Source organism: Crocuta crocuta, unplaced genomic scaffold (genome assembly GCF_008692635.1).
Source record: "Crocuta crocuta isolate KB4526 unplaced genomic scaffold, BGI_CrCroc_1.0 scaffold50, whole genome shotgun sequence".
Lineage (NCBI taxonomy): Eukaryota > Metazoa > Chordata > Mammalia > Carnivora > Hyaenidae > Crocuta > Crocuta crocuta.
In genome coordinates, this window is record NW_027527428.1 from 5,703,694 (window position 1) to 5,724,158 (window position 20,465).

A 20,465-nucleotide genomic window follows, 5' to 3' on the forward strand; every position below is an offset into this window, starting at 1 on the left:
CCTCCTGCTGGTGGCCCTGCTTCTGCCCCACCCCCCATCCCCATCCAGTCCCCACACAGAAGGCAATGTCTGCACACAGCTGAGTCTGCTGGTTCAGCCGCCTGCTCAGAGGTCCCCAGCGGCTGCTACCATCTTTAAGGCAAAACCCCCGATGCCTACCCCTGGCCTCAGAGCTTCTGCACTACCTCCTCGCACCTGCTGCCCCCGGACCCTGGCAGACCAGCCTCTTGCTACTTCTCCCACGCACCTCAGGGCCTTTGCACTTGCCAGGGTTCGGCTGCACTGCTCCCCCCAGGGCTCAGCTGGTTCCCTCTCTCATCCCCGTCAGCCTCCAGGGCCTGCCCGGACTGCCCTGCGAGAACCCCCCCATCATCCTCAATCGCCTCTGACCACCCTTCTTCACAGCCTCGTCGCCGCCTGACGTTAAATGTCAGCAGAGTATACGCGGCAAGGACCTGGCTTTGTCACCACCACAGCTCCAGCCTCCACAACAGGATCGGCGAGTGTAGTTCAATGACAGCATCCAGACCCATCAGTGCGCAACCAACCGTGAGCCAGAAGAGGGCCTCAGACACCCTGGGGCAGAGAGGATCATGGGAAGAGCGGCGGCAGTGCGGGCCTGCAGCAGCTCCGATGCCTGTGCGGACGCGGGTTCCGTGCACACTACAGCCGGCACCCCGGAGGGGGAACTGGAGACACCAGCCTGTGTCCTTGGCTCCTTGCCCAGAACTCCTGCTGGCATCGTTTGCCCCGCCCAGAAAAGGGCGGCACAGAGGCGGACTGCCCCGCGCGCCCGAGTCTCTCCTGCCCGGCCCTGCGTGAGCCCCACCCTCCAGTTTTGTGCAGTTTCTCAGCGGGGACCGGGCTGCACTGACATCCCTGGTGATGTAACAACGTGCCTGGTTTTGTCCCCAGTTCCCAGGAGGTGACCTCTAAAACGCGGGGCCCTCCCGAGGGATGGGGGTGTCCTGTGTAACCTCACACCTGACTTCACGCTAACTGGGCGGCTGGGCGGGTCCTTAGACAGAGGGACGCTCCCCCTCAGGGGAGAGACAGGGCAGGGGACAGAGTCCAGCCTTGTGGCCACTGATGTAATAGGACCCCAGTAAAACTGGGCACTCCCAGCCCAGGCCACTCGGTGATGGGTGCGCTGTGGACACGCCCGGAGGGTGAGCGGTCCTGGCCCCTGGGGGGAGGGCGTCCTTTACCACGGAAACCCGACCGCATGTGGCTCTGCAGTTCTGAGAGTCAGTCTGGCGGATTATCAGCACTGAGGGTCCTGGGAAGTTGCAGCTGGCCCATCAGAAGTGCAGGTGGCCCCCGAGACTTGTGGCTGGTGTCTGAGGTGGGGCGGCCTCGTAAGGGACGGGCCCTGAGCCTACGGGGTGCTCTGTCGCTAACCCGATAGCCCTGGGGTTGCGGGGGGAGTTCCTGATCCAGCCGAAGTTCCCCGGAGCAATCGTCCGGGCCCCCCCGGAGCCTATGGGGGCACGAGCACCGCTGGCTGGACTGCAGGAGGATCTGGGCAGCGGCAGGTCACACCCGACCTTGGCCTCCACAGTTCGCGCTATGACAGCAGACAGTGGACGCTACGCCCTGTCCACCTTCCTTCCTGGGATGATAACTGCATCCAGGCTGACGGACCTCAGGTCACAGAGAGCAGGCACCCCTTGCCAATCTGAGCCAGCACAGCCCTGGGGGTCTGCCCCGGTGCCCCCCAGTCTGCCCCCCGAGGCCACGAAAGGCAGAGCCAAGTCCCCACCGTGCAGTCCCCTCGGTTCGTAACATGTTTTCCCATCGCAAATGCAACCTCCTCCTCCGAGGACCGGGCGGCCTGGGCGGCAGCCTTACCTGGTAGTGGTGGGGGAGGTGTGTTTTGCTGCAGCAGGGAGGTGCCCCCCTCCCCGTGGGGTTCTTTCTGGAACGTTCTGGGGTGGGAAGGCTGCTGGGAAACACGGAGTATCAGCAGAGGAACAGTTTCAGGTTCTCAGAGACAGATTCTCAACCTGAAGGAAAAGAAAAGAAGATTTAAGTGCCTCCGAAGCAAACATCTTCTTTCTGACATAAAAGGAATACGGGTGTTAGCAAACAAGAGAAGAGGGGGTGCTTCAAGGCAACTGAGGCCACACCCAGGCGGGGGGGGGGGGGGCGGGGGNACAGCCCATCACTGCTACCATTCCTGAAACTCCCTGGTCCCTCTCTTTTTAAAAGATTCCTTGGGCGACGTCACTCTCCAGCCGTGTCCCATGTCGCTGGGAGGAAACACCAGGTGGCTACAGTGACCTGCAAGCCAGGTCTGGGGACCCTGATGCTTACATGATTCGGGGTGGGGGAGGGCTGTCTCAGACGACGAAGCTAAAAATACGCCGCAGGGCCGTGCCGGGGTGGGGGGCTCACAGCTTCCCGGTAAATCCTCCTGTGCCCACGGGACCCGAGGCAGTGCCCGCACCTCCCGCAGCCCCAGGCTTCCCGGCTGTCCCTACGTCCAAGCGCGCCTCCCCCTGCACGCCACGTGCCTGCACAGCTGGGTGACCGCACGGCGCGCCCCTCCCAGCCTGGGGGGGTGTGGCACGGTGGCCTGGCCCACGCACAACACCCGGTCAAAGATGAGGGCGTCCCCTCCTCTTCCGCCCCCTGAATCTCCCCCAGGACTTATCACAGCTGCTCCACACAGATGCATCACCCTGGAATGCAGGCTCCCCAAGGGCAAGCACTTGGGACCCCAGTGCCTGGGATGTGCCCGGCACCCGGTCGGAGCTCACTATTTCTCACACGGATGAATGAATGAATGAACGAATGAACAAACCCCCTTTCATTCTCCTCCGTGCACACATTCGGGCTTCTGTAGGAGAGTGTCTGCTCTCACTCCCCGGAGCCCAAACTCCCAGGAAACACAAGGCGGGGGCGGGGGCTGCTGTTTCGGGGGGCACCTGGGCCTTGAAATTCCCTTCTTTGCTTAATTCGCTCCAACCCCGTGGGCATGCCATCGGCAGGTAAGACGCAAAACCGCTGCGGACATCCTCTCTGGGCAGAGCCCCGAGAGACCGGCCCTGGGGCAGAGTCCTGGGTCCGGCTGGCCAGGCGGTACTCCCCCAGCCCGCCTCAGCAGAGAGACCCCCCCTGCACATCCCCAGAAACCCCACAACGGACCTTTAAAAAAGAAAAGACTACGAGTGTGTTTCTTTTCCTAAAATCCAGTTGCTTAAAAGGAGAATCCCGCACATCCCCAATGGCAGGGCCAGCCCCCCAGAGTGCTGCCAGCCGCAGAGAGACGCCCAGGCACCACGTGGCGTTGGAGCGAGCAGCCATGCCACGCACGGCACCGGGGGCCGGGCATCGGGGAGAACGGGAGACAGCCCTGTGCTCCGTGAGGCCGCTCTTCAGTGGGAAAAGCAAGTGTGTGATCTGCTGTCGTGGGTCAGCGCTAAATGCAGTGAGAGAGACAGGTGGCGCCAGGGCGCCGGGTAGAAGAGAAGCCAGGGGGACGCGGAGGGGCCCCAGGTAGAGGCGGCTCCAGGCGGTGACCCAAGCTGGGGGGCGGGGGGAGAAGGCAGGGAGGCAGGCTTCTCCTAGATCCAAATGCTTGGTTCTCAGCTGCGGGCACGAAAGGCGAGGCTGGAACTCATTCTGCACCAGACCCACTGGGACAAGAGCAGGTTGGGGTGTGGACGGTTGACGTGGCAGGTAAACCCAAGGCGGAGAGGTGACAAGGGACAGGAAGCAAAGGCGGGGAGGGGAGAAGGCCGGTACAGGAATCCAGAGAGAGCCCAACCCCCGCCCCCGGCCCCACACGGATGGCTCCTCCAGGGTGGTGGTGACGCCTCACCCCCCAACCCCCGACTCGCACACTGAGCTGTGCGCCCTGTCCCGACCCTGCACACCCGCCTCGGGAGGCTCGCAGGCCGGGAGAGGAGAGGTTATTTCACCTTGCTGGGCCGTGGGCTCACGGAGCCTGGACAGGGGTGGCACGAATGGCCCTGTAGACCTCTCCGGTGAGCAGCCCTACCTCAGCCAGGCCTTGGCCTCGCCATCAGTACAGCTGCCCTTCATCTTCTTAAATGGGCCACCATTTAGCAGCTTGTCCCTGATGGCAACTGCATGTTCTCCCCCGCTCTGCAGACAAGACACTATCCATCACCCACAGTACAGAACCTGGGCCCTGGGCCCACCCCGGTGTGGGGCCCCAGCGTCCCAGCTGCCGGGGCGGGGGGGGGTGCGCCTGGTCCCACCTCCTTCTTCACAGAACAGACAAAGGTAAGAGACAAAAGGCCAAGCAAGTGAGTCACCATGAAGCCTCTCAAGGCCCCAGGGCTGGCTCCGGGAAAAGGGAGAAGAAAGGGAGACCAGAAGGCCCATGGGGCGCACGGCGGCCCTGGCCTGTCCAGCTGAAGCCCAGGGTCAAGTCCTAAATCCAGCATGGGAGAGCTGTGTCCTCCTCCTCCTCGGAACCACATTCATTGTGCCCCACCACGTGCCAAGCACAGCGCCAGGGCCCGCAGCTCCAGCCGCTGCCAGTGCGTAGCCCGGGGGCCAGAGTCAGGCAGGGAGCCTTCAACCGCTGACCTCAGTGTCAATGTCCTTGTGGGTCCTGCTGCAGGAGGTGGGGGACTCTGAGCCCCCCCCACTCCAGAACCCCAGGCTCAGGACTCTACCCCATCCCCTCAACCTACTTCTTCCAGATTCAATCCCCTTGTTTTTGTTGGGGGAGCCCTCAAAATTAATTTGGAGGTGGACAGAGGCTCCAGTTTCCCAGGAAGGCTGGACACAAGCGGTGGGGGCCTCAGAAGGACGTGGCACCGGAGAAGGGCCTGGAGCTGGAAAATACCAGGCGTAGTCCTACCAAGGGCAAGGGCAAGGACAGGGAGCTGGCTGGGAAAGCCCAGTCTCAGGAAGGTCTGTACAGCCCATTCCCACCTCTCCCCCCATCTCTGCCACCAATTAAAGTCTTCTGGGCGGCTGTCCAGCCCCCAGCTCTGCTCCCAAGGGGGCAGGAGGCCGGGCTGCCTTTAGTGTCCTGGCCCCAAGTGGCCTCCTGTTGCGATTCTTGCCATTAGGGAGAAAAAGACAGAAAAATGACACCAGCACTTCTAAGTATCTCCTGCAAAAATAAGCCAACACACAAATAGGCAGCGGCCCCAGCAGGCGTTCCTGTTACAAGGGACCGTGGATGGTAAGGTCCGCTGGCCACCCCACAAACGCCAGGCCTGCGAGTACTGGGCAGTCGGCCCTTCCATTCCTCTCTGAGGGCCCCTGTCCTCTGAACACTGCAGGGCTGGACTGTCAGTCCAGAAGGAATGGGGAGGGAAGGGGGGGTAACTCGGCCAAATCACCATCACCATCACCACCATCATCACCACCATCATCACTACCATCATCACCATCACCATCGCCATCATCACCATCACCATCATCACCACCACCATCACCACCACCATCACCACCATCATCACCATCACCATCACCACCATCATCATCACTACCATCATCATCATCACCACCATCATCACCATCACCACCATCATCACCACCATCATCACTACCATCATCATCATCACCACCATCACCATCATCACCATTATCATCACCATCACCATGACAATCACCACCATCATCATCACCACCACCATCATCTTCACCACCATCCTCACCATCATCATCCTCACCATCACCATGACAATCACCACCATCATCCTCACCATCATCACCATCACCATCATCCTCACCACCATCCTCACCATCATCACCCTCACCATCACCATGACAATCACCACCATCATCCTCCCCATCATCACCATCACCATGACAATCACCACCATCATCCTCCCCATCATCACCATCACCATGACAATCACCACCATCATCCTCCCCATCATCACCATCACCATGACAATCACCACCATCATCCTCCCCATCATCACCATCACCATGACAATCACCACCATCATCCTCACCATCATCACCATCATCATCATCACTATCATCGTCACCATCATCATCCACACCATCATCCTCACCACCATCACCATCACCATCATCACCATCACCATCATCCTCACCACCATCCTCACCATCATCACCATCACCATCATCCTCACCACCATCATCCTCACCATCACAACCACCATCACCACCAACCTCACCACCATCACCATCACCACCATCATCCTCACCATCACAACCATCATCCTCACCACCATCACCATCACCACCATCATCACCACCATCGTGATCTAGGACTACATGTGGTCCCCTAAGGACAGCCTGAGGTTGGTCTTTCTCACCACCGTGCACCCTGCCCTCCGCACAGTGCTGCCCAGCAGCAAAGCCTCCATTCTGGCTTGTTTCCCACATCTCCAGAGACAGAGCCTCCCCTGCACTTGGGGACCCACAGGCAGGCTGGGGACAGCAACAGTCCTTCCTAACTAGGGTCATCTGGGGAAGCGGCTTTACGCATAAGGTTCAAGATGAGGAACAGACTTGTCACCGTCCCCCACTTGATGTCCCCTCCCTGGGCCTGCTGCTGGTACACGGGCCACGTCTGGGCAGACAAGGCCCTGCAGGTTCAGGACCTGGACTCAGAGCCACTCCTCACCTGCCTGGGCACCTTGGGAAAGGCACAGACCCCCGGCCCTCGGAGACAGCCCGCAACTTCCCTGGGAGACCCTAGGGGCCTGGGGCGGGCAGCAGGCAGGGCTCAGAGCGCTCTCTCCTCCAGCTCCACCTCGTACGAGCTGTGTGACAGGGGACAGGCTGGACATCCCTGACCCTTTCCTCCGTGGACTCGTGTGAAGGGCCTACCACGTCGGAGCCCACACGCGCTGTTTGACCCTCTGTAACAAAGGTACTAATCTCCCCAGAGACGCACCTGCATTCTTGTTCCATGTCCCAGAGAGGCTCAGGAAATGGTGTCTGCAAATCCCAGGGGACTCAACCTACCCACCTGGGAATGGGGCCTTTCTCGCCAAACCAACCTTTCTGTGCTGGCTCATTTCATTGCCAGGAGGAAACTTTCCACGGACCAGTTCTGCCTGGCAGGAAGTAAAGGAAGCCCGGAGGAACCGCAAGGATTTGCCAGAGAAACAGAAAACAGGCTGGTGGTTCCCAGAGGCAGGAGGGGCTGGTCAACGGTGCCCAGGTCTCACCGCCGGGTGAACCCTGCACGGCGCAGCAACCGTGCTCCGCGATGCTGGGTCGTATGTGCCAAACTTGCCGGGAGAGGAGATCTCAAAGCTCATTGTTACGAGAAAGCACATGGGGGGTGGATGCGGTGGCCACGTCACAATCTACGTACAACAAACCATCAGGTTGCACACCTTAAACTCAAACAAAGTTACGCATCAGCTGTACTTCGATAGAGCGTGCCAAGTTCAAAGTAATGGCAAAGGGTTTGGTGTTCATTCTTTTTAAAAACAAAAAACATCAACACATCCAAACCCATCAGAGCCATCTGTCCCACTGACCACACCGCTCAGTAGGATACGGAAGCCTTGCCAAGCGCCACGCACTCTGGCCGGCAGGCTCTGTCTCCTGCCCTCACTTCTCTCTGAAGCCATTCCCTCGCTGAGCGCCCATGCCTCCTTCTCCCGGTTTCCATCCGCAGTCCCTCCCCGGCACCGATCACGGGTGCTGACGGGCTCCGGTCCAATCTCTCCCCTCCCCGACGCCCCTCAGTCTCCGTTCCTCCCAGACACAAGCCAACAACACAACCCTGAGCTTAACACAGCCCCCGCTATGAAAGAAAAACTCGCCGTGTCTTCAGTGGGGAGAACATCTCACAGCACTTGGTCCCCGAAGTAAAGATTACAGGGAATACAGAATATTCCGAAAAAAGGAGTCTCCTCCTTCCATTTCTAAACCAGAAGCCAGCTTCGTGCCTGACTCCCCCCGTGCCTCATGAAATCCTGTCTCTGGTCAAAAAAATAGTAATAATAATAATAATAATAATAATCTGGGTTTTATTTTTCTAGCATCTAGTGGGAGTCTGTGACAATTTTCCTGTAGCTGCACTTCATCCGCAACACCAGCCTGTTTTAATAATACAGTGTACCTTTAGGTATTGTTGAAATGTTACATTATTCAACGTATCCGACGGGAATGAGAAGGCGCTTATGTAATTTATGTGTCCTCCCGCTCTATGTTTAAAGCTTGCGAAGTGGAGGGGTGTAATTTGGGAAGCAATTTTCCCCAAGGTCGGGGAAAGCAGTTTCTGGAGGAAAGGCTGGGAGCTGTGTGACCTTAGTGACAGCAGGGCTGAAACGGGGGCCCAGAAACCCCGACATGAGGTAGGGCCCAGGGGTCCAAGCCTGCCAGGCCCCAGACCAGACGTGTTCCCAAAAAGCACCAAAACTCTGGCCTGGCCACGCGGCTGGGTTGCACTCACTCTTGATGAGAAGTTGCGCAGGGCACGGTCTGAAGCGGACTCTCCCATGCACTCCCCCGGCCTCCCTCGCCAATCAGCCTGGGCGCCCGTGTCTAGGGATCAATGACCAAGACAGAGACCCCAGCTTCAGACAACCGGGGACCTTCAAGCCCGCTGGTTCCTGCGATCTGGCCCTTCCCCAAAGCACCATTCCAGCGCTGAAAATCCATTGAGTCTCTCCTACGACAGATGCTGGGGACCCAGATGACACCTCACGGGCCGGTCCCCCAAGGGGGCTGCAGCGCAGAGGGAGGAATGACAAGAAATCTTAGCAGAGGTGGGATAAGGGCTTACGCGAGACGTCAGGCTCCACAGGGCAGACCTCCTGGGTGCTTCTAGAACAGTGCCTGGCACAGAGCAGTTCCGTGCTCAGTAAACACATCACAGATAAAACATCAGTGACCGAGGCAAAGGGGGTGCGGGAACCTTAGCAGAGAGAGGCCCCTCGCTCGTCCTGAGTGGGTGTTCTTGCTTCCCAGAGGAGGTGGCCCACCCTGGAGGGAGTCTAAAAGACTGGGGAGCAGAGCAAGTGGCCCAGCAGGTAGGGACCCAGGCGAGAGAGGCAGGGAGATGCCTTCCGGGTCTGGGATCAGATGAACTAGAAGATGTGACCAGCCGTGTAAGTCAAAATCTAGATCAGGAAGCTCCTTGAACACCAAGCCAAGGACTTTCAATGGCCACTTGAAGAATTTTAAGCAGGAAACTATGCAGATGTGCCTCTCTGGTGCCTGTGTGGACAGGGCGGAGGGCGTGAAAACCAAGGCAGGAGTCTCAACACGGGGCCCACCGCCAGCGAGCAAATGAGAAACTGAGACTCACACAAGGTGGATGGAGACCAGTGGGGGTGACGGGCAGGACTCGCGGGCTTCAGCTGGGCTGGTGCTGGAGTTTGCTATACGGTTATGCGCAGACCCCAAGTTATTCTTGACAGCTCGGCGTATGTTAACAATTACATGATCCGATTTCCCAAGGCTTGTGGGGTTGGGTTCAGATCTGGATGTGTTGTGTTTGAAGGGTCCCNGGAGGTAGTCTTGTCTGCTTTGGACTGCGGTACCCGTCTCCAGATGGCCCTACGATCCTCAGCCCTTGTCCTCTGGCGCGGCCCCTTCACACCTCGTGCCGGGGCTGGGCGCAGCAGCAGAGGTGATGGCCCCCTGTTCTGAGATCGGGTCATAAGTGATATCACCCGCTCTCGTGCTGGCGGAGGTTGACTGACATGACATGGGGACCCTCCAGCGACCACGTGGAGAGATCCGCAGAGCAGGAGCTGGGCCTGCCTCCGACAGCCAGCAGGTTGACCCAAAGCCCGTGAAAGACCCTGAGCAAAAGACCTTAGCTGCTGAGACTCCTGGGCTCCTGAACCCCCAAAACTGTAGGCTAAGAAGTGACCGCTGTTTGAAGCCACTGAGGTTTGGTATGACCCTTAGATTAAACAAATAACAATGTGGACGGTGGCCAAAGCCCAGGGCACGGACAGAGACACCAGTGAGAAGAGACAGGGTGGGCGCAGAGGACAGGCGATGAGGGACACACCCCGGACACCCTGGGAGGCAGGGATGGGGTGGGGAGGCCTGTGCGGAGGAATAAGGGGCCCCCAGGGGAGGGAGACGAGCTGCGGGACACCACAAAAACCCCAGGAAGAGACGGTGTCCAGGGACCAGATTTCTAAGGGACCCAGTGGTCCCCGGTCCCCCAAGGAGCCCTTCTCGCTCCCTGCTTTGCGTGAGGCCCCGTCCCAGCTCCTCTCGCGGCCTCCAGTGGAAATCACGTCCCCAGTGAGAGGCCTGACCCGCCCAGCCGAGAAGACCTTGTCCGCACCCCACGTTACTCTTCTTCCTTGTGGCACCTGCTGCAAATTGTGATTACATTTTCCTTTGTTGCTTTACTCCACCACGGCCTTGGAGGGCCGGGAAATACCTGTTCTGCTCACCGCTGCAGAGCCAGTGCCCGACCCGTGAGGCCCTCGAGGATTTGTTGGATGAAGGAGTGAGTGAATGAAGAAACGAAAGGGAAGAGTAAAACCCTGAGTCTCGCCTGGTGGCCCAGGTTACCTGGTGGACACACTGTCCCTTCCCGCAGCCCCTCCGTGGCCCAGAGCCCTGGCTGGGAAGGGAAGCACAGCTGGGAGACGGAGAGGGGAGGAAAGCGCAAAGGCCCTGAGGGGAACCCAGACGGGCTCTTCCCGCCCTTGTCAGCAAAGCCGGAGAGGCTGTAGCTCACTCTGCTAGGGGGGGGTGCGGGGGACTGAGGGTGCATCGCACATGGCCCTCAGCAGTTGAGAGGCTAGTGGGGAAGCAGGCAGCCAGATATGGCTGTCTAAGGGCTGAGTCCCCCCCCACCCTGTGCCCCTACCCGAGAGACCCTGGGCTCACCCATGAGGGGGACCACTCCCACCATACAGGCGGTGACAGGCCACCGTTTGCTCCTCACCTGCAAAGCACTCCGGCCTGGGCAGGAGCACGGCTCTGCACTGCCGTGAATTAAACAGATAATTACAATACACTTTGTCGGACGCCGTGGAGGGCCGCCCGGAGCGCTGTGGTCACGGGAAAGGTAGGAGGGGGCTGGGGTGTGACAAGCTTTCAGAAGGAAGGAGCAGCAGAGTGGCCGTTTGAAGGAGGGGGCTCTGACGGAGTGCCTAGCCAGCTGAGGGCAGGTGGCAAGAGTCGGTGGCCATGGCCTGAAGGCGTCGCCAGGCCAACTGAGGAGTCAGCCCCACGATCACTAAGACAGCCAGAGGGCAGGGCCTGGGACCCCCCAGGGGATCTCAGAGCTGGAGGTCAGTGATTTTCGCCAGGCAGACAGGAGGGAGAGCCTGGAGCAGACCCCATCAGCCTCCTCCCTCCGCCCTGGCTATCTGCCCACAGAGCTTTGGGGGAGCACGTTCCCCGCAGTTAATCCCGACGCGTGCTTCCCGGTAACCTCAGCACAGCCCGTGCCAGGATAGGCTCTCAGCCCCTCCTCCACACACTCCATCCCCTGGCTTCCGCTCTCTGCGGTACCCTCACCGGCCAGGGACCCGGCTCACAGACAGTCTCCTGGGCAGGGCCAGGGAGACGAAGTCACCACGGTCAAGGTGGGGGCTGGGGACAAGGACTTTCTAGTTGGCTCTCCAGGCTGACAGGCTGACACCATGAGGCCTTAGGAAGCTACCTAGAAGGTGGGGTGGGAGGGAAGCGTGGGGGGGGGGCACAGGGTGGGGGAGGGGTGGGCTCCCAGCAGCCTGGGCAGGGCAGATAGCACAGCAGGCAGCAATCAGAAGCTCGGCCCCACTTATCTCCCAGCCGCCAGGTATCTACGCACGGGAAACATGGCATTCGGTAATAGGATTTTGATGCTGAACAGCTGAAGTTTTCTCCGAGACTGGCTTTACTTCACAAATGTAGGGAATCGCGGCCTTAATAGGATTCTAACTTTTAGGCGGTGGAGAGAAATGGGGAGGGGAGGATAGAAACTCCCGGGTGCCCTCCCTGTGAACGGGGGGCCTGAGGCCCTGGCAGAGCAGTCACTTCAGGGCACCTGCGAGGCTGGTGGGGGGTTGGGGAGTTCAGGGTGGGCCTTGCTGCCTCTGGGTCAAGACAGCCAGGACGCCTGGCTCTTTGGGGCCTGGGACCCCAGCACTGGCCCCGAGACCTCCTTCCGGCTGCACACACACAGATGCAGCAAGTTTCTCAGATGTTCCCTTCCAAGGCCGCGCCTCCCCCGCTGGGCACAGCACTCATCCCGCCTGAGCTCGGGAGAAGACCTTGAATCAGTGACGTGCTTTAAAAATGTATTCTGCCAGGGGCACCTGGGTGGTTCTGTCAGTTAAGCGTCCGACTTCGGCTCAGGTCACGATCCCGTGGTCTGTGGGTTTGAGCCCCGCATCGGGCTCTGTGCTGACAGCTCAGAACCTGGAGCTGCTTCACATTCTGTGTCTCTCTCTCTGCCCCTCCTCTGCTCATGCTGTTTGTCTCTCTGTCTCTCTCAAAAAGAAGTAAACATTTATTTATATATATATTCTGCTAGCTGCTGTGACATTTGCATCTCACAGCCGTCCTGAGGGAATTCCCCGAGGGCCCTGCTCTGGAGAATTCCAGCCACCAGTAGAACCCAGCCCTGGTGTGGGCACCGGTCCTCGGCTGTCCCCACCTGCCCTGAGCACAGGAGGCAGCGAGGGGGATGTGGGGCAGAAACAGTGCCCAGGGCTTCTTGGCGGGACACGGCATTAAACCCCCGCCCAGGGCCAGGTGTCACATGTCCCTTTTTCTTGGCAACGTGGGGCACAGCGATGCCCCCCCCCCTGAGCCTCCCACCCATGGTCTCAGGTGCTCAACAACATTGTCATGTGAACACTCGAAGCCCGTCTGGCCGTTGGAGACTGTACTCTCAAGAACAGTGCCTGTCACGTAAGATGGGGCATCGTCCTGGGTGACCTGAGTGTGATCTGCATGGGGGCAGAGGAAGGCGCCAGGGACCCCGACAGCCCTTTTCCTGCCCCGGACCCCTCTCCTGGCTGGCTGTCCCTTTGCTGCCCTCTCCCTGCCAGTCTGTCAACTCAGAGGAGCTGGGTTCTCACGGGTCTGCACTGGCCGAGGCCGTCACGAGAGTCCTGGTAAGGCCGGAGCCTAAGCCTTCATTCGCCGACCTCTAGGGCATCATCCGGCTCAGGGACTTTTGCACCCTGCCAGATCAAGGAACCTTCTGGAGTTGTGGGAATGTTCCATATCTCCATGCAGGTGAAGCCTGTTTGTCAAAACTGCATGGACGGTACTAAGACCCACACATTTCACGATACGTAAAGTACTCTCCAGTTTTTCAATTAAAAAAAAAAAATCACCTCCTGGACGGATAATACATCTTGAGTCAAAGCCACTCCCTCAGTCCCTGCGGCTCTGATGGGGTGCAGAGTCTTCAAGTTGGCCAGAGTCAGAGACGGAAGCGCGATCAATACGTCTGGGAAGAGGCAATAATCAGTGTAATGATACTGCATGTGTCCCAGGCTTAGGCAGAGCCACCTGCCCCAGGGGGCTTCCACCAGCAGACGGAGGACGGCGACAGCCATCCGCGTGCCCCCGTGGCCTCCAGCGGTGAGAAGAGAGAGAGAGGAAACACGACAAGACAGGAGAGGGTCCCCAGCCCAGGCCCCCGTGCTGGCTGCCTTGCATTTGCGGGGCAGGGACCAGAATCTACATCAGGCCTCCCCTGGTTAGGATCTCGCAGGAATGGACACACCGCGCAGGGAATCCCACAGGCGGGGCACACTCGGTGGGGGGGTGCGGCACGCCCACAGCTGTTGCCCCTCCCCTGGGAGCGCCACGGCTACAGCAGTCTGGCCACGCCCTCCCCAGGTGGAGAGAGCACCCCCATCCCACCTGGCAGCAGGTGGGCCCCGGTCTTGGACCGGCCTCCCTGGAAGCAGCAGACGGTGAAGTCAGTGTGCCCGAGGGCTCAGCAGCCTCAAGGCTGGAGGGCCCTAGATGCTGAGGGACGGACGAGAGCAGAGGGAGGGAAGCAGGATGGGGAAGCAAGCGCCACCACGACCAGCCTCCGCACTCCTAATCTGCGTCCTTGGCAAGGGGCTCTTCTGCCCACGTCCTGCCCTGGCTTCTCAGCGGGGAACACAGGTCTGGCCTTCCTACACAAGCCTAGGCCGACCTGGGCCCTGCTGTGGCCTCCAGTCTGATCTCCGTGTGACCCTGGCCATGAAATCTGCCTTCCTGGGACCTGATTTTCCTTCTGGACTCCTCTGGGTGGCATGCTTACTACCCAGCCGATGAGTTTTGGCTCATGTAGAGCTTCACGAGGAAGGGAAGAAGTGTGGTGTGGCAAAACTAGAAGTACATATCAGAAGGAAGCTAAGGCCACTGGAGACATTGACTTTGTCTACCTGCCCATCTGCCATCCACCCATTTGTCTGTTCCTCCATCTGCCTATTGATCCATTCACCCATCCACTATCCATCCACTCAACCACCTACCCACCCATGCATCTACCGACTCACCCTTCCATCCATCCACCCCCCCCAATCAACCTATCATCCACCCATCCACCTACCCATTCATCCACCCATCCATCCACCCATCCACCTAGCCATTCATCCACCCACCACCCCCATCCACCTACCATCCACCCATCCACCTAGCCATTCATCCATCCATCCATCTATCCATCCATCCACCTATCCACCCATTCATCCATCCACAAAATAAACCCAGTGAGGGGAGAAGAAGGTCCGGCACAGGAGTAGGGGCAGGAGGCCTGAGAGGTAGAGTGTCTTTGAGTCTGGGCTGGTTTATTTCCATAAACCTGGATGGAAATCCCAGCAGCCCTGTCACTATGCCTGAGCAAGTTACTTAACCTTTCCCAACCTCAGTTTGCCCATCTATTAAGTGGGTAACAACAACTGTCTTATTAGATTACTATAAAAAAACAAAAAAGATCGTATAGACAGAACACTTCATCGAGTGACCGGTCCATGGTAAGCACTAAATATACAACGGATACCATCCTGGCCAGCAGCAGCAGCAGCCCCAGGCAGACCGCCTCACCAACCATGGTGGTACATTAATGAGACTCTGGTCCTCCCTGGCATCATGCCCTTTGCCACATGACTGCAATTGTTTCCTTCTAAACAGGCAAAGTCTCTTTTTCACCATACATTAATCTGGGCTCAGTCAGGTGACTTAACTGGCCAAAGGAGGAGGCTGAAGAAATGGTGAGCCATTTCTAACCTTAGCCCAGAAAAAGACTTGCATGTTTTTACCTGTTCTCTTGTGCCTCTACCGTTACCATGGTCGGGCCCCTGGTCCCAGGATGGGGTGAAGGGCACATGGAGCAGGGCTGCCCCCCTCAACCCAGCCTAGAGCAGAGCCACTAAGTCCTGCACGGGCTTATGAAACATAAAAGGAAATGGCTGGTATTTGAAGCAACTGATTTGAAGTGGTTTGTTATGCAGCCAGAGCTAACTGATACACCCTCCCCTCTGCCCCAGCTTCAATTTCCTACCCCCCTTCTCCTTTCTCTGTACCAAAGGGCATCATGTGACTCCTAGTTATGTTTCCCCTACGAGTCAGAGAAGGAGAGACTCCTGCAGGCAATCCATGGGAAGCCTCAATTCCCTGCTTGGAGCCCCCGCTTCCCCATCGGAAACAGGAAGTGACATCACAGCTCACAGACCAGGTGGAGGATGATTGTCATTCCCACGGAGGGAAGGGCAGCCAGGCTGTCCTGTCTGTGGCTTGGCGATGCAGACACCAGCGCTAGGGACCTGCCTCTCTGGACGCCCCTGTCCATCCGCCTACTTTTTAAATCAAAGTAACAAGGTTTTTAGAATCTCCAGGGTGTGGGCTCTCAGACGGTGGGAAGGATGAGAATCTGTTTTGGAAAATGCTGTAAGTGGGGATCAGGGCTGGCAGAGGGTGCCCCCCGCTCTCTGCTGCCAGCCCATCAGGGACTCCACACACACACTTGCCGTAAATCACTTCCCATTCAGGCCTGCTGCCGAGGGGCTCAAAGGTCGATTTTCCACGGTTATGACAACAAAAACGAAAATTGGGTCAAACCTGAAGGGTATCATCTTCCTCCGAGCTGCTAACTGCACAAGAGTAATGAGGTTGGTTAAGCCACATACGCCGGCCGACAAGAGTTGCTCTGCACACAGATTAACCAGTTAAGTGGGTGGGCCCAGGCCGCTGCCACACCGCCCCCGGCTGGTGGAGGGTCCTGGGCTCCTCATTTCCTGCCCCAGGAGCCTCTGGCCACAGAGAGTAGGCATCTGAAGTGCTCCAGCCCTTCTTGCTGCCTGTGGAACCCTCAGAGCTTCCAAAGAACAGCAATGTCCAACAGCTCCCGGAAACCAGACCCACGGGGGACAGGCTACTCTCGTTCCCGACTCCCCTCCCGTGCTGGCTTCAGGTCGTGCCCGACGACCAAGGGCTTGGACCTGTAAGAGCGGGGGGGTTGCAGATTCCCCGCAACTCAGCTCCCCCCTCGGTGACATCCCAGCATTTAACTGTTACAGACACGACGTCTATACCTTGAATTTGCATAACATGCCCTTCTCCTTATAAATTATTGATTTGTATTCTGTGCGCACGCACACACCCCGCCTGGAGCCCATCCTTCAAAGCCTCACTGTCAACAGGCTTCAAATTGGACCCATCATCTCAGGTTATGCAGTATTTATAAACTGACCTGTCCCATCACTTGTAGTTATTCTTAGATACCGCCCTGCCTCATCTCGAGGGAGGGGGAGAAGGAGACAGGGGGAGATGCTTAAAACGAGAAGGTTTCTTCCACAACTGATTTTATTTCCCACTCATGTGACAGTCGTTATTAAAAGAGTGGAGTGGGTCGCGACGGCAAAGCTGTGGACGGGTAGGCCAGTGTCGCCCAGCCAGGGTGAAGTGGACAGAGCACGGGGGAGGGCAGAAAATCAGAGTCACGGCCCCATTCTCAGGCCCATGACCACTAAGCCTGTCCCAATGAGTCTTGACGTAAGCCTCAGTGTCATCATCAGCAAAATGGGATGAATAAGACTGTCTACAGGATGCGAGAGACAGAACGGCGTGAGATTGGCTACATGAAGGGGCTCTGACAACATTAAATGATATTCTGACAACGTGGCTGAACCTTGACGACATTACACCCAGTGGAATAAGCCAGACATGGAGGACAGACACCGGATGATTCCACTTATTCAGGGAACCTAGAGACGTCAGATGCACAGACAGAAAGTAGGATGGTGGGCACCAGGGGCTGGGGGAGGGGAGCGGGCAGTTGGAGTTTAACTGGGACGGAGCTTTGCTTTGGGAAGACGAAGAAGTTCTGGAGGTGGATGCAGACAGTCTGTACAACAGTGTGAACGCACCTGGTGCTCCCGGAACTCTGCACTTAAACACGGTTAAGGATGTAAATTTTACGTTATGTGTATCTAACCACAATGATGTCCAACTATTACAAAAATGCAAGATGACATCATAGAGATTCACTGTGACTCCAGTAAGAAAGTAACATCTTTTTATTTTTCACTGTTTGTTTATTTTTGAGAGACAGAGCACGAGCAGGGGAGGGGCACAGAGAGAGGGAGACAGAATCCGAAGCAGGCTCCAGGCTCCGAGCTGTCAGCACACAGTCTGATGCAGGGCCTGAACCCACGGACAGCAAGCTCATGACCTGAACTGAAGTCGGACGCTTAACCGACTGAGCCACCCAGGTGCCCCGGAAGTAATCTTTTGTCAGCATTTTATCTCACGCTTGCACCTCAAAGTCAGCACCTGCATGGACAGTGGGCTGGGTCTGTGCTGCCAAAGAGCTCAGGTCTAGCCTCTGAACTGGAAACACAGGGGATTCGGTAGCTTGCTGCTTCCTGTTCCTGTCTCTACCACGACTGGCTCATGCCCGAAAAGCAGGGATTTCTGCGCCTTTGCACCGACCCAAGCTCCCAAGTCCCCGTCCACTTGGGCCTTGGAGAAGGGAGATGCCACCCCGCCGCCCTGGCCGCCTCTCCTGGTACTTCACAGGGGTCCTTTGAAAGTCCTTTCCAATAAAGAGCCAACAAACCGGTTCCCCTCTGCCTACGAGCTGCACCGGCCAGTGGGGGAACCTCTACCAACCTTTGACTGTGAGGTCTGGGGGAATATCACGTGAGCCCCATGTATAATTTTACGTGTTCTGACAGCCATATTTTTTAATGCTTTTTTTAAATTTATTTTTGAAAGAGAGAAAGAGTGTGAGCAGGGGAGGGGCAGAGAGAGAGACACAGAATCCAAAGCAGGCTCCAGGCTCTGAGCTGTCAGCACAGAGCCCGACACGGGGCTCAAACTTGTGAACTGCGAGATCACGACCTGAGCCGAAGTCGGACGCTCAACCAAATGAGCCACCCAGGTGCCCCGATAGCCATATTTAAAAAGAAAAATTAAAAGGAGTGAGCAAAAGTGACTTTTATGATTTTTAAATGTAAACGCACTATGTTCAACATAGGATCACCTCCATACGTAAGCCACACAAAAGTGATCACGGGGAGATTTTGCATCCTCTGTCCTGCACTCAGCCTTCAGGACCCCGTGTGCATGTTACACGTGCGTCTCTGCTCGAACCCTCCACATGTCCAGCGCCAACAGGCTGCTGTGGTCACGTAGGCCATGCTGGACGGTGCCGTTCAGGCCACGTCCCGCAGGCCCACGACCGGGGAGATGGGGGACCCGCTATGTTTGCAGTGACCCACCAGGAAAGCCTGGGGAGAGGGAGCAGGGACGGAAGTTTTGATAGCACATGTCCCCATTCAAAGCCCACAGAGGGAACGAGAGGAAGCCCTCCGTCACAGGCTCAGGGCCGGTCAGCGAGCAGCCCCCAGGCAGGACTCCTCACCTGGCGTCACTCACTCACCTTCGGGTGCTGTGTTGTGTTAGGACGCCTGACGGGCTGCTGCCACAAACAAACACGCACTGGGCAGCCCAGAGCACCCCGAGTCTATTCTCTCACAGAGGAGGCCAGAGGTTGGAAGGCAGCGTCACGGGGCCTGAAATCAAGGTGTGGGGGGCCTGCTCCCACCAGAGGCTTCAGGAAAGAGTCCACAGCCTGCTTCCTCCCCGTTCAGGTGGCTCGGCTGGCGCTGTGCGGCTCACGGGGCCACGGAGCCTCCCCCGCCACCACGCGGCCTTCACACTCCTGGGTGGATCACATCCTCCCCAGCCTCGGCTCAGGAGGACTCCTGTGGCCATACTTCAGGCCCGCCTGAGTAACGGAGGGCACTCTCTCCACCTCCAGATCCTTCCCTTCACACCAGCACGGGGTGTTTGTGTCACGTGAGGTCACACTCACAGGTTCTAGGGATTAGGGCCTGGCTGTCAGCCAAGCACACCCAAAACATACGTCAGCATGCACACACACGTGGGTATGCAGTTAGATTCGGTCCCACTGGTAGGATTCAACGCATGCCTTCTCTGGCCATTTGCCGTAAGGAGGCACCAACATGCCCAGCACTGGCCTGTGCCCAGAGAGCTGAGGCACCCCCAGCCCAGGCATCTGAGAGCAGGGCAGGCGGAGAAGTGCATTTCTACACGAGAGCCATCCCGAAGCTCTCCAAGAGGGGCAGCCGGGGGCAGGGGGTTTGCACTCGGGCACCACCCAGGTGCTCCGTTCGTATCCGCCATCAGCATGCTCATGGCCATGACCATGAGGGTCTGCAAAAGACACTGCCCAGGCCCCACGGGTCCCCTTGCCCTTAACGCTTCAGTGCACACCAGCCCAACCCCGACCACCAGGTCACAGGAGGCAGCGGACGGACTCCACGCCAGCCCCCAGCTCCCGTCCCCACCACACTCATGAATGTATATGGCAGACTTGTTAACATTCCCAGGCTATGCAAGAAAGAGGAAACGAGGCAAGGAATGAGGAAACACACACAATTCCTGCAGGCCCTGTGTGGCTAAGGAATTCTCAGGTGTCTCCACAGGAGAGCAGAGGGGGCCGGAGGGGAGTGGCAGAGGGAGGGTGGAGAGCAGCGGGAGGGACCCAAGGTGCCAGAGTCCTGCCTGGCTGGACAGTAGGACCTTCTGAAGATGTGGAGAAGGCACAGCCCTCTCAGTGGTCGCTTGGCTCCCGGGGCCACTCAATCATGAATCCCGGGAACGTTCTAGGAGCTGCTGCGCGGCCATCTGTCGCGGGGAGCTGGGAAGCAGGTGCCCGCTGGGCAGGAAGCTGGCTCGGGTGACCTCCACATCCCCGCCCGGCCCTGGGTTCCAAGTGCTGTCAGACGTCCCGAGCCGGGGGCCACTCAGCCTCACGTCCCGCAGTGCCCGCAGAGCATCTCAGCCAGGAGCCAAAGACCGAGCCCCGGACGGTAGGAGAAAGGCCAGGCTGAGGGCAGAGGCACCGAGCCGGACCCTGCCCCTCGCTCCGTCCTGTTCTTCACAGGCTGGGCAGCTGGGTGCAAGGGCGGGATCCCATCTGCCAGCTCGGCGCATCTTGGCAGAATGACGGCATCAGGTCACAGAGGAGAAAGGGAGCAGGAGAGGGCAGAGAAGCATGATGGCCATTTCTGATGGGCCCAGCGAGGGGGTGA

General features: G+C 58.2%; 1 long non-coding RNA gene across 2 annotated transcripts in view; it reads right to left on the minus strand.

Moving 5' to 3' along the window:
* The window catches only part of LOC144225709 (uncharacterized), a 322,326-nt gene that overhangs the window by 184,908 nt on the left and 116,953 nt on the right, over positions 1-20,465 (minus strand). For both annotated transcript variants that reach the window (XR_013333370.1, XR_013333371.1), the window contains exon 2: positions 1,852-2,006. This is a non-coding gene — a long non-coding RNA (uncharacterized LOC144225709). The remainder of the gene's footprint in view (positions 1-1,851; positions 2,007-20,465) is intronic.